At 47.6% G+C, this 12937-nt stretch overlaps 1 protein-coding gene across 2 annotated transcripts in view; it reads right to left on the minus strand.

The window, feature by feature from the left end:
* Positions 1–12937, minus strand: part of LOC121592108 — a 77642-nt gene that overhangs the window by 46729 nt on the left and 17976 nt on the right. For both annotated transcript variants that reach the window (XM_041913401.1, XM_041913400.1), the window contains exon 2: positions 8697–8806. The gene's annotated coding sequence lies outside the window, so the exon portion shown is untranslated. The remainder of the gene's footprint in view (positions 1–8696; positions 8807–12937) is intronic.

Here is a 12937-nt window from a genome sequence, read left to right on the forward strand (position 1 = left end):
AGTACCTATTGAATGGCCAACATCTTTTTGTGTTGTGTGTTGGCTGCGCAATGTTTTATCAAAGCTGCTAATGAAGATCCACTGGGGCGGTGCAACGGGAATCGTTTTTCAATCGATCCCGAGCCCGAGTGAAGGGACTTTTTCATCGAAGTTTCGGGACGCAACTGGACAAAGAAAAGTACGGGTTCGGTACGGGCACGAGATGGGCACGAGATAAGATGCCGCTTGTTGTCCGCAGGAGAAGGAAATCACGCTCACTAGAAGGTGCGTTTTTGAATCGCGCCGGACCTCGGCTGCATAAGGTTAAGTATTCAAGGACCCAACAAGGAATTCGCATAAACTTCTACAAATGATCTAGATGCGAGTGCGTGTGCTGTAATGGGCGCGTCCCATTAGGCTAATTTGTAAAATACAACCCGTCTGTGTGCTCTTACACGCCACACGAGCAGCAGCAGAAGCTGCCCATTTTCGGCCGAGTCACGATCGCGCATTATCAATTTGTATCACTCCTAAACGCATTCCACAAGCGCGGACCCACCGTATGCAAATGAGCCTGTTCAAGCGAGGCCGCCGTGCGGAAGCGAACAGTGCTCCAGTTTGGACGGCTAATTTCTTCCACCAACTCCAAAACGGCACACGATTGGAATGTGCGCGGGCTCCTGCTGGATCTCTTCCGCAGGGTCCAAGAGGCTAGAAAGCGTCTTACTATTGTTGGGGAAGACAATCCCAAACCTCTCCCGCCTTACAACACAATGCACAACATTGATTAGTGTTCGGCATTCGGCGCTCTCGCGTGCGCGCTTTTGATTGGAAATGTCAATTTACTCGATTGACGGACCGAACAGAGGATAACAAACCAACACAAGGGATCGACCGAAATGTCAACCGATCGTGCCGAAACGCTTCACAATGGGGCGACTAATTTTTCAGCCTGCTTGTGGACACTGAAGCGTTTGTTTGTATGCAGATTAGCGCAAAGCCGCCAGCCGGGGGGAACTTTCACGCGGTGGATCTCTCAGGAGAGGAAACTGAAGTGATTGGACGATCGGATAAACATTGTTGACGGGTGCGGGTCCGTTTGGTATGATAATTTAATTTCTCCAAGCTTCTCGCTGCGGCTCTGTGAGAAATCTACGCAGATGTTCTGGGAATTTCCCGAACCAAAGTGTTGCTTATTAACATGTAACGTACTTAAGAGCTTAGGACTTTAAGCATTCTTATGACGCGTTGAGAGTGTATGTTATGTGTAGAGATTCGTGTGAACTTCTCACCAGAATCGACTGGAATCTATTACTCTTGAATTGAAATTCTCCTGCACTTTTGTAGAGTTTAGCTTAGCGCCATTTCCAGGCATTGCCTCCTTGAAAAGATGCTTTCTCCAACAGGAGCATCACTCTCGACGTGCACTGGACCAGAACCCACTCTTAGGACTTAAGATCCAAGCTTGGGTGATGGTGTGAACTTCGTTGGGCACAGGTGTGCACCATCGTTGACCCTTGAAGGTTAGAAGAACTCTCGCGGGTGTTGGGCTGTTGATGAAGTCACTACACCGTGCCCCCCACTGCACGGAAGCTAATCTAATGCCGGCTAAAGGCTACAGACACTTTAGCTACCGACCTTTTCAAAAGTCACGAACCGTTCGAAGTGGGCAATTGAACAAGATTCTTAAGCGAGAAATGACTTCCAATATTCACCGTTGGCACCAACGGCTGCACACCGCACGGCTATGGGACGCCAGCATTTTGTTCGTTCGTTTGCTTATTGAACAGTAAACTCCAGCAATACCCAGCAATTCAGGTACCGGATTGGCCACTTTAGGACCCGCTGAAATGACCACTCTTATGATGCTGCTCTGCCGGTTTCAGCACCGTTCCGTTTCCGAAGCTGCATTAAACGGATTGATCCCAGTTTTTATCCCCTTTCGCTCCCGTTCTCATCGTTTTTTTTTTTACAACTCAACAGCAAATTAGTTGTTCTTGTCAGTTTACGATTATCGTCACCTTGCGTACTTGAAGTGCCGACAGATAGAACCGGCCCGCCGCAAGAACGGTGTAAGGTTGTTTGGTTCGAGCGGTTTTTTTTATTAACACTACATCCGATCAAATTCCCGTTCTCCTCGCAAACGTATTTGCGAAACGTGATTATCCAGGCTTGCAAAAATGGGAAGCTTGACCACGGCCCAGCAGCAGCAGCAGCTCCCGTACGGTACGGCGGAGGCGACGAACGGGCGCGCACTACCAGATTGGTGGTAATTTGACCGTTTCATTGAAAGGGTATTGTTGGTAATTGTGTTGATTATCTAAATTTTGTATCGTTAGCGATCCGTTCGATCGTCGCTAAGCTGGTAGGAGTCGGTGGAAAGATTAGCTCCGGCTTCTGAGGCGTCGAAGAGGAGAAGCTGCAGAAAAAAACAGGTGCTTTGTTGGGGGGGTTTGGGGATCTTTAGTGTTGGCAATGTTAAACCCCATCTTCCGGCCCATCGTTTTTTCTTTCTCCGACACGATAATCTGCAACATCTTCGTGTACGTTATTCTTTTCGATGATGGCAGACGGGAGCAAGGCCCCGCAGCACAGGTAACTATTAGAATTATGATTATTATTATGGAGTAGCTGATGATGCTGCCGTCGCCAGTGTACCGTTCTGGGCTGGCTGCGCTTTTTTCTTACTACCTTCGGATGATCCGGTAATTCCCGACGGACAGGCGACGACCGGTTTGCATAAGCTGCGCAAAAACCAGACACGGGGATGAGTAATATGTGGTGCAATAATAATAAATCACTCAATTTATGGATTAATCTATTAATTCGTCTGCCCTGTGTGCCCGGTGCTATGCGATCACGATCTGGTGAGGTTCACGATCCAGCGATCAAGTGGCGTGGCTGGTGCTACAAGTTGTTGAACTTTGTAACACCCCAGACACGGCTAGACAGGGGTAACCGTTTTCGCCGCCAATGAACTTCACCAGCCACCACCGTTTGTAATCGATTTGTATTGATGTGCAGCACAGGGGAAAAGCGCTTTCGCACTTTCTTTGCCGAAAGGTTTCTTTTATCACCGATCGCAAGCGACAAACACAAAAACGCCACGCATTTCTTCGCAAACCATTCCCCGAGTGTTGTAAAAATGTTCCCTATCAAACGACACCAAGCGACGAACCCGTTTGCCGTTTCGCCGTCTCTAATCTTATCTCTCTCTCTTGCTCTGCCATTTCTATTCCCCGCAGGTCTGGATGATTCGATTGTAGCAAATTAAAAGAGTCGCAAAGTGTCCCCGGAGGCCACCGCATGCCGGCGACCGGGCGTTCGGGCGGCCCACTCGCTCGTGCTTCCACCCAATAAAAAAGCAGTTATAGAAGTATTTACCTTTTAATGGATGTCGCCCCTTTGCTGAAGAGTGGACCATTTCTTCATGAATAAGTCCCTCTTTTGTAGCGCGTCTGTGACGTGTCGCAGCCGAACGGGCGGTGTTTTTATATGAGCTTTTTTTTCTTCCTATGTTGATATAAATCCCATCGTTTCCAACGTTCCCTTTGCTACGCAATCCTACGCAGCGGAACGTTGCGCATCGCACTATGACCACTATGGTGCCCCGTTGCTGCAATCGAACCCAACTATCGACGGCAAGTGCACAACGAGTTTTGCGTGAAAACAAGTTCCATCTGCCGAAGGTACCGAAGGACCCACATCGGCCGGGCTAGATCAGTTCCCCCCCCCCCCCTTGCCCATGTTGGCGATGCTGCAGAAAAGACCCGTTTTGTGCTCTCGCATACTTTGAGGCTGATGATAAAACCAGATTTCCAATTGGCAAGCGGGCATCATGCTGCAAGTTCAATGTTTTACTTACCATCTCCACAAAGAGCCGTTTTTTGAAAAGGAGAAAAGAAGTACAACCCACCTTCGAAGCTCCGTTAAACCGTTCAAACCAAACGCTGAGCTAGGAGGGCTAGACAGGATAAGCTAGACGAGCGTATATAGACATCTCTGCACTGCGAAGATCCTGTTACCCTGTTATCCTCCTACGACGCGTTCGCGCAGATAACACTGCCCGCACCATCGTACAAATTATGTTGCCCCAGATCAATATTTCAATCGGGACGACCACCTTCACATGGCCCGCTTGGACGGTGGAGCGCTTCGTGCACCATCAACGTTCGTTTTATGCAACGTCTGTCGAGTAGCTCTTTTTCTCCTTTGCAGCGAAAATAATTGTATCACTATCCACCCGCGATTCCGAGCCCATTATGTAAATTAAATTATCTTCTCCTCATCCCTTTTCTTCCTTCCTCGTGCCGTGCAACACGCGCCGCTGCAAACACGTACCGTCACATACGTACGCCGACGATCAGATTTCTGCAAATGGTTCTTCCCTTCCCTAGCATGCATGCAGCATCGTTCGTTTGCCAAAGGGCCAAAAACTGAAGGTGTACTAGCGGCAAGAGGTGATCCCACGGGATCGATAACTTCGTGGTCCGGTTTCGGGGTCTTCTAGCAGCGACAATGCGAGAAGACTCCCTACGTATCCTACACACACTTCCCTCTAGCCGTTAGCAAATGCCGATGCCAAATCGAACCTGTCGTCGCACGGGCGAAGGTCATAATTTATGCAACATTTACGATTTTATTGTCCCACACCGAATGTGCTGTTTGTAAGCTGGTAAGCGGAAGAAGGAAATAGCCGGTTGACCGTCCTACTCCACAATTGCGGCGAGTGGATAATAACTTTTTCCAAACCCATTGCTTTGTCTACTCCCTCAGAGCGTTGATCGATCTGGCCTGCCGGGCTGGGAATTGCAAACCCTCTAGCAAGCGACACTTTCTACCCACACCCGCACAGTGCGCAGCGAAGAGATTGACTGGAAATTGATTGTCAATTGGGCGTGGGGAGAGCGATCACGACCCCTGCGGCCCCGACATATCAACAGATGCTGTGGCAAAAAGGTACCGAATGCATAAATACACCCGGGGGCCACCCCGTCCTGCTTCATATGCATAAATGCCGTTGTGCTTTGCTTCGCCTTTGGAGACCTTTTTGGTTGGTCGCGATGGATGGACGACGGGCCGATCAATGATTGCAATCTGATATTTAATCGAGGGAAGAAGCATGTAAAACGGTTTGCGAGGGCTCAAAACTGGTTCTCTACCCATCATCCGTTGTCGGTTGTGCAGGCTAGCAAAGGCTTGTTAATTGTCCTCGGCTTGACGACAGATGCACCGGACACGATTGCACTGATTGCTTCCGCTGATTGCAAAAATAATATCAAAAATTTATTCCTTTTTTACAGCAGACACTGATGCCAAGTTGATGCCGAATAGAACTAGCTGCAAAGTAGAGGTTATGATCGAGCTAAGGGTAGTAGAGGTTATGATCGAACAGGTTCTTAACCTCAGGAGGCTTCTCGTGCTCCTTGAAATGCGTGAGAATTGATGGAAAAACGTTTAAAGCTTACTGACCTAAAAGATTTCAATTAAAGAGAAGAGACGAACCCCTGGTAAAATTTTTTAAAAGTATTCTATCATGTTTTAGTTTATTTTTTGTTTAAATAAATTTTCGTCTTAATGTCATAGGAATCTAGATTTGAGGAGCTTTGTGAGTTGAAAAGAACACTCGCATAGATTTGCCTGAAAGACTTCAATGATGGTAAAATGCACGAACCTTGAAATAAAATTCAATGTAATATGTTCATGCTTTTTTACATACAAAGTTCCACTTTCTCTTGCATTCTTCCTCTCTTTTTTAATATATTCCAAAGGACTCAATCTGCATCGCCATCGGAACTGAACCCAATTACGCCACTTCCTAATGCCTCCGACTAATTAACGTTTCTAGCGCACCTTTGTTTTATGCAAACTAAACCCATGCCTGCCATAACGACCTACCGGGACGTTCCATTTACCGCTAGTATTAATATGCTTCAAACCGGACAACCAACGTGCATCGGGACGGCACCGGAAACACTGCTCATGGCAGATACAGTAAACTAAAACCCATCATACGGCGCATTCTACGTAACGGCGTTCCATGAGCAGTGGTTTTTGCCATTTTTGTTGCTGTTTTATTTTGCACACATATCCTCGCTTATCAGAGAAGATCGTAAGAGCGAGCTCGCGAGATCTTGCGCGCGTGCGCGCTCGTCCACCGCGAATGAAGACGTTTCTGCGCGTGTCAGGACAGCCCCCGAAAAGCGAGCGACCGGCCCCGGCCACATAAAACCCGGCCACGCGTGCAGTCCCGAGCGCTTGCCGCCAGGCGCCCGGGAGTTGAGAAAGAATAAATTAAGAAATTAACGAACCAAATGCAACCGAGCAACTTTATGGGGTTGGAAAAAGAGTGGGGAGGAGAAAGATTGGCTGTGATTTTCATTTCCACCTCCCAGAGGCAAACCAACAAAACGTTGCCCATACCGGCCGGCGTAATTGGAAAACAAATAAAACCCCCATACCCGTGTGCCCTTGTGTTCTGGGCGGATGGGACGTGGTTGGGAAAACTCTCCTGGGGCTGGGGTGGTGTCTGTGCCGTGAGCTAGACACATGCGAAACAATAAATCAATTTTACTGCCCCACAGTGATGTTGCTTCTTGCTTGCCCGCTGGGTAAAGGGAAGTATTTGCTTTCGGGCGTCTGGCTGTGTGCTACGGGTGAATACGCATCCGCAAGGCGTCCGTGAATGATCCGTGCAGAGGCCATTGGGATCATTGCTATTTATTTTAGCCATGCGTGCCCATCATCTACCATCCTCCGGAGGTAGGTTTTTTTGCAGTACACAACGGCCCGAGCAAAAAGGGGAAAGCAAATCTTAATCCAATCCATAGACTCAACATGCCCCACAACATGGTGGTGTAGCAAGTGAAGATGCTTGATTTGTAACGTTGCACTGGAGCTTGCTGGGAGAACACTGCAGTTCCGTCCCGCACCAGCAGTGTCCAGTTTTTCCAGTTCATTCGCTCGCGCACCCGCAGTGTGGAAAGTAATTTTGCAGGATTTGTAGTAAAACTTCATACCTTTCTACCGCATAACCCCGGCCAATGCAACGCGGGCGAGTGTGGCTTTGACCTCGCGCAGTAACGCAGCAGATGACCGCCACCATCGGGTTTAGCGGACAAAAGCAACAGGCGATTGCGTGTGCAGTTGTCCGAGAAATAGGATATGGCATTATTTGTTTAGTCTGACGGTGTGCATAAAGCTTAACCCTGTCCCCGCGTGTCCCCTGGGGTGAGCCGGGACAGGGACTAATCCTGTTAGAGCGGCCATGCTAACCGCCTCTCGCTGCATTGACACCTCCTGTGAGCGAGCAAGCGCTAAGGACGGTGGAAATGTGTGTTCTTATTATTTTCCCGTGTGCCCAAGAACAACTTGTAGCAGGAATGCGGAACAAAATGTGCACCGTGCTTATGGGCTGTGTGCCTGCGCAATTTGTCTTCACCACGGGGTTAGCGGGAAAAGCATGCTATAAAGTTCAATTCAGGTTCGATAACGATTCGTCTTAAGCGTTTACGATTAGCGATGAGTCTCCTTTCAAACAAGCAATTGCATTTATGATTATTTGTGTGATCATATCTACGATCATCAACAAGGTTTTCATCCATCGTAAAGAGGGAAAAGTTAGATATGCTTGGATATGACTATGATAACATGAAAAAAATGGTTCAAACACAAGTTAAAGCTAGCTATGTAACAGAGACAAATATGATTTAACTTCACATTTTTGGATGCTTTTGCATAACATTGTTAATGTCATGCTCTTTAACTTTTTTTATACAAAATTTACCACTTAATTATAAATCCTCAAAAATCTACAAAATAAAGAATTTTAAAAGAAGAATTAATTTCAAGAATTGTTTTAACCTTTCATTCCTAGAAAGACCCGCCTTTTCTTCATTCTTGCTGATTGAAAAATTGCCTATAAAATAAGCTCATTTAAATGATAATTCATAACTGCTCAGACCAACTCTTAGGCCTCCTACAGTAGAAACAGCACTTCATCGGGGGAAACACGCTGATTGCTTCCTAGAATTATGCCACCCATCGATGCTCATGCCAACCAACGCCCTCCGTTCGCGCTGAACGTGTCCCTGCAACTGTTGCATTTACACGCAGCTGCAAACTGCAGAAGCAGCAACAGTAGCGCGTAAACGCATCCCCAGACGCACTGCAGACGCAAATGAATAGCGCTTATCAGTCATGAATATTTATGATGCACCAGCAACACCACCACCCTGCCGATTAAGCGCAAGGCAAGGCGGCTCGCTTCCAGCTGGGCAAGTCGAAATTCTTCTATTTGTTTTGATCAAACCCGTTCGTTTGCTCGATCAGAAAAGGAAGTGATGCGTTACACCATTAACGCACCCTCTCGTACGAAGATCCTCCGCCGTGTTGCGACGAGGGAGCTTTTGTTTCTTTTCTTCCACATCCCTCATCCCGGCACATTTCAACACGTTTTCCGTTGCGTATGCAGCACACGCAGTAGTGCGCAAGAACGCGACGTCATCAAGATGCCAATCTGGAGCGAATCTAACTGTGCATTGCAAAAAAAAAAGCACCGGACGTCATGTCAACCGGCGCATAGAATCTCCGGCTCGAGAGTCGCATTTTACCATTTAGGAGACCAGTTTCGCTGACAGATCGGTAACGAAATGCGAAGCTCAATCGGATTCCTAGGGATCGTTTTTTCTCCAACTATGCTGCTTCTATTCACTTACCCGCGTGTCCCGTTTCCTAGGGCAGCTTATGTCCGGAGTCCGCAGAAGAACTTGTCCGTTTTCTAGCTTGCTGTTGGTCTCCTTTCGATAAGCAGCTCGGGGTGCAGCGTCTGCAGACGGAAAATTGAGAGAAAATGTGATGGAGTTAATCATCCGGCCACACGTTGACAGTTGAATCGACATGCGAAGGTGGCAGTAAAACGTCAAACCCAGCTTCTGGAAGAGATAATTTCATAAAACTACCCTTTCCGATACTGATCTATTCCGGCTGTGGTGGTGGTGGTTCGTTAGGGAGCAATCAACACCCTTTATAAATAAATCATGATGAGCGTGCATCAATTTCGCTGCTGAACTTTAATTGACAGTAAAGGTAATTCGACCAGATAATGCCCGTTTGGTAAAAGGTAATGCTCTTGAATTGCGAAATTTTGAGATGAATTTTGTTGACCTGCATTTTCATTCATTGTTAAAGTTACGTACTCGTGTGGTAAAAGTCCCAATTTATCTTGCACTTAAACGCATCTCATTTTGCACCAAAAAAAAACACCATCAATCAGAAGCTTATAAAGATACACGTGATAAATGTTAAATCCACACGCTGGACACGCTTGAAGCATTTCATCACATTTCGCAGCACAACGCACTATCGCACCGGCACTATCTTAACCCGTTGCTGCGGTGGCGTGAAAAACCCAACCCTAGCGCGTCGCAAGAAAAAGGATTCAGTGGGCTCCGATGTGCAGTTTTGTGCGATTTTTCACGCCCGCAAACATTTCGCTGTCCGATCGACACGATGTGGCGCAACACGAAGAAATGGGTAAGAAAAATGATCATGAGCGTTTTGGGGCCAGAATGGAAAAGGGAAGAGCGGACGGGGCACTATATCGAACCCCAGCGCCGGAGGGTTGACAAATGACCAATTAATATGCAATTCCATGCACCGAGCGTATCCCTCGCTGCATCGTCGCACACCAAAACACACACACCGCGATGCGCCAGTACGCTTCAGCTGCAGAGAGCGAGAGATGCAGTTTTATAAATATTCATTTCCCTCCGGCGTGGTGTAGAAAGCGCGCAGTATAATTATCATTAAAATATCATCTAGCACTGGATGTGCGCCTCTCTCCGACCTCGACGCAAAACCATGTAATCGAGTGAGAAAAAATAAATAAAACGCTCAAAAGACGCGGTTAAATCACGGCAAGAACAGGAGCAGCGATCCCGGTAGCTTTCTGCGAGCTGGGGGCCCAATAGTTAATCGTCACAAAAATGTGTTCGTCCTTCTTGATGGTGGTGGATAAGGGTAAGAAATAGTCAGGTCCGTTATCTGTGCATGGGAAGAAGTTACGGCATTGTCGGAATTACGGTTTGCAAAGGCGGTTACGTAAGGACGTGCGGTACAGCGAGCGATCAAGGTCGCACCGAGTCCGGTTGGTTGATGAAGCCGCAGGGAATTAAACCCCGACCAGGCGCGCAACCTCAAATGACTTGCAGGACTGTGTGTGTGAGTTTGTGTGGTGATGATTACGGTTAGTGAAATGGTGGCTATTAAAATTATTGAAACATTTGATATTTTTTGTGGTCGATCGGCATTTTGTGATGGGCATTTTTGCATCTGACTGTAAAGTGCCGCCTTCGGGTTTGCTGCATTAGCGGCCAAAGCTGCATGTGATGAAGTATTAATCCCTACGTCAATCTGGCAATACTCTACTGTATGCAGAATTGATTGGGGATGAAGAAGTAGAATTTTCTTCTCAAAGTAGAGGCATTTCAATTAGAAGTAGCTATGAAAGAAAAGGCTGCTTGGTTATCTAGAAGCCTTTAGTGTCATTTATCACCTTTCTTAGGAGTTTATAGTCCTTTACGGAAATCTATATTTACTTTAGGACCAGCTTCGTGGAACAGCAATTTACTCGTTCAAATAAAAACATGCCTGACATGGGTTTAAGCCCAATATGGGCCTATATTTAGAGCTAAAATAATTTAAAAGGTGATAAGGAAAATTAAAGCGTTCTATAGATATTCTACCGATGCCAACGAAATCTCTGATCTTGAAATTTATAAAAAGAATCCATTTAATTTCAGACTAGATCAGCGTTAGTTGATCATAAACTAGCAAAAATACTACCATAAACCTGCACAACTCCAGCCCTAGACAACGTAGACCAACAAATAAACATTCCTTTAAACAGTGTTGCCATCAAAAATCAATTTTATCCTCCACTTACCGAACCACATAAATCGCTCAAGGTGCCCCACGTTTACCTTTTGCTCTTCTTTTTTTCTATCCCACCCAACCGTTCCACCCCACTGCAGCAAACGATAAACTCATCCTCACGCTAACGATCCTGTCATTTATGTAACAGCGCAGGCAACGGGCACCACCATTTGATGGTTTACTTTATGGTTCGTAAGAAGTCCGCTCCACCAAGTGCCAGGTGCCCAAGATCCGTACGTCCTGATCGCATTCAGAGCGCGGTCTGTCCCAACCGTTCTGTAATGCGCAACCCCTGCCTGTAACAGCGCCTGTTGCCCAGACAGGCGAAATCGTTGAAATCGCAACCCATGCGCCCATTTGCACGAGTCTCAAAGCCCCAACGGTCCAAATGGTGCAGGACCCCCATAATTGTTGTAACAAATTCGTACCATTTATTAAACGGTCACAAGCGGGTGTCCACTTGCAGGCGGAAAGGAAGGCACATGCAGATGTGAAATTCCGAAGAATAGACCAGTTTTTCCGCTTTTCAACGCGTTGCCACTGAGCATAAATTCTTCCCGCACCGTAACATAAATCAAACCACCACGGTTGTATGGTGGGCGGGTATTTGCTCGCTGCGGGTTTGATGCGGAGCGCGCCTCTCGTGCGGCTCGCGACGAATGCGAGAACGTCCGGAAGGTTACTGTTGCATGGGTCGGGTGGAATGAGATCATTAGTCGACACGCCAAACTGCCCTTGCCCTTGCGTGGTGTGTGTGTGTATGAGAGCGCGCGCGAGCGCGTGGAAGGACTACCGGACGGAACCGCCAAGTGCATGGGCGTAATGGGAAGAAATTGCAATCGCATATAAGGGGGAGGAAGCGGACGCAAAGGCTCCGTCCGGCAGCGCTGTTTTTGTGCGACCTTCGCGCGTGGTGCTTCCTTGTGTGGATGGAATGGGAAGGAAAGACGCACTAATCGCATGCAAACGAGAGCAGACGGTGATAGGGCAGGGGCGAACAACTTCCAGTTACATTAAAGAAAGATGATTTTTTTTTTTCAATTTGTGACTTTGAAGGTCTTACGAAGAAGTTTTATTTAAAAAAATCCTCTATATGTTTTATAAAAGGTTGCACACCACTGGTTGCAAAGGAGCTGCGCATCTTCTTGCTGCACTGATTTGTGGCATCCAAACGAGTGCCACCCCAGGCTCGGTGTGTATGCAGATGTAAGGAGGGCTATACGCTTCCTTCCTTCACTTCCTCGGGATTACGCGCGCGCTCGCGCGTCATGTACAAGGCAAGACATCAGCGATTGCCCGGAAGATAGTTGGCTGGTGCCGTGTCGCACGACGACGATTTGCACGGGAAGGATCGCAGAGGGGGCCGGGACCGTTAATTATGGCCCTGCGTTACACGCACATACCCACACACACACACATATGCACGGTTGTCAGCTCGCTCGATCAAACACCGTTCCGTGCGGCCGTGTGATTTCATTGCTGTCATTAATAATCAGATGACAGGCGCGCAAGGTGACGGGTTTTTAGAGATGCGTTTCTGAAGGTTTGCCTTTTTCCTGTTTTTGCTCGCCACTTTTCTTCTTTTCACACCCATTTCTTCCCTCCGAAAAGCTCACATCCTAAACGAGCTTGCCTTTCCCGCAACGCATCAACGCCTTTCCCGCCTAAGCAGCACCGCTAATGCCCTCCTAACAAGCCTCTAACAAAGAGCAGTAGAATCCACTTCGTCCGCAAGACCTCCGGATGCTCGACAGGAGGAAACAAACGGAAATCAAAACGGGAAAAGCATGCAGCAGCAGCAGCATCATCCGCTACTGTGTGATCGCGAGCGTTTGGTTCTTAACGTGAAAAACAACGTACAATGCGCAACAACGCAGACAGCGGATGCGTTCGATTACGACGCATTTCATTTCCATGCCGCGTTCCCACCGCGGAGTGGGGTGGAGGTTTTCCGAATCGGTTGAAAATGTTTCCTTCCGCACCGCGCACTTTCGCAAGCACAGGACCACTGCGCACTGCTTGG

The sequence above is a fragment of the Anopheles merus genome, chromosome 2L, assembly GCF_017562075.2.
Source record: "Anopheles merus strain MAF chromosome 2L, AmerM5.1, whole genome shotgun sequence".
NCBI classification, from domain to species: domain Eukaryota; kingdom Metazoa; phylum Arthropoda; class Insecta; order Diptera; family Culicidae; genus Anopheles; species Anopheles merus.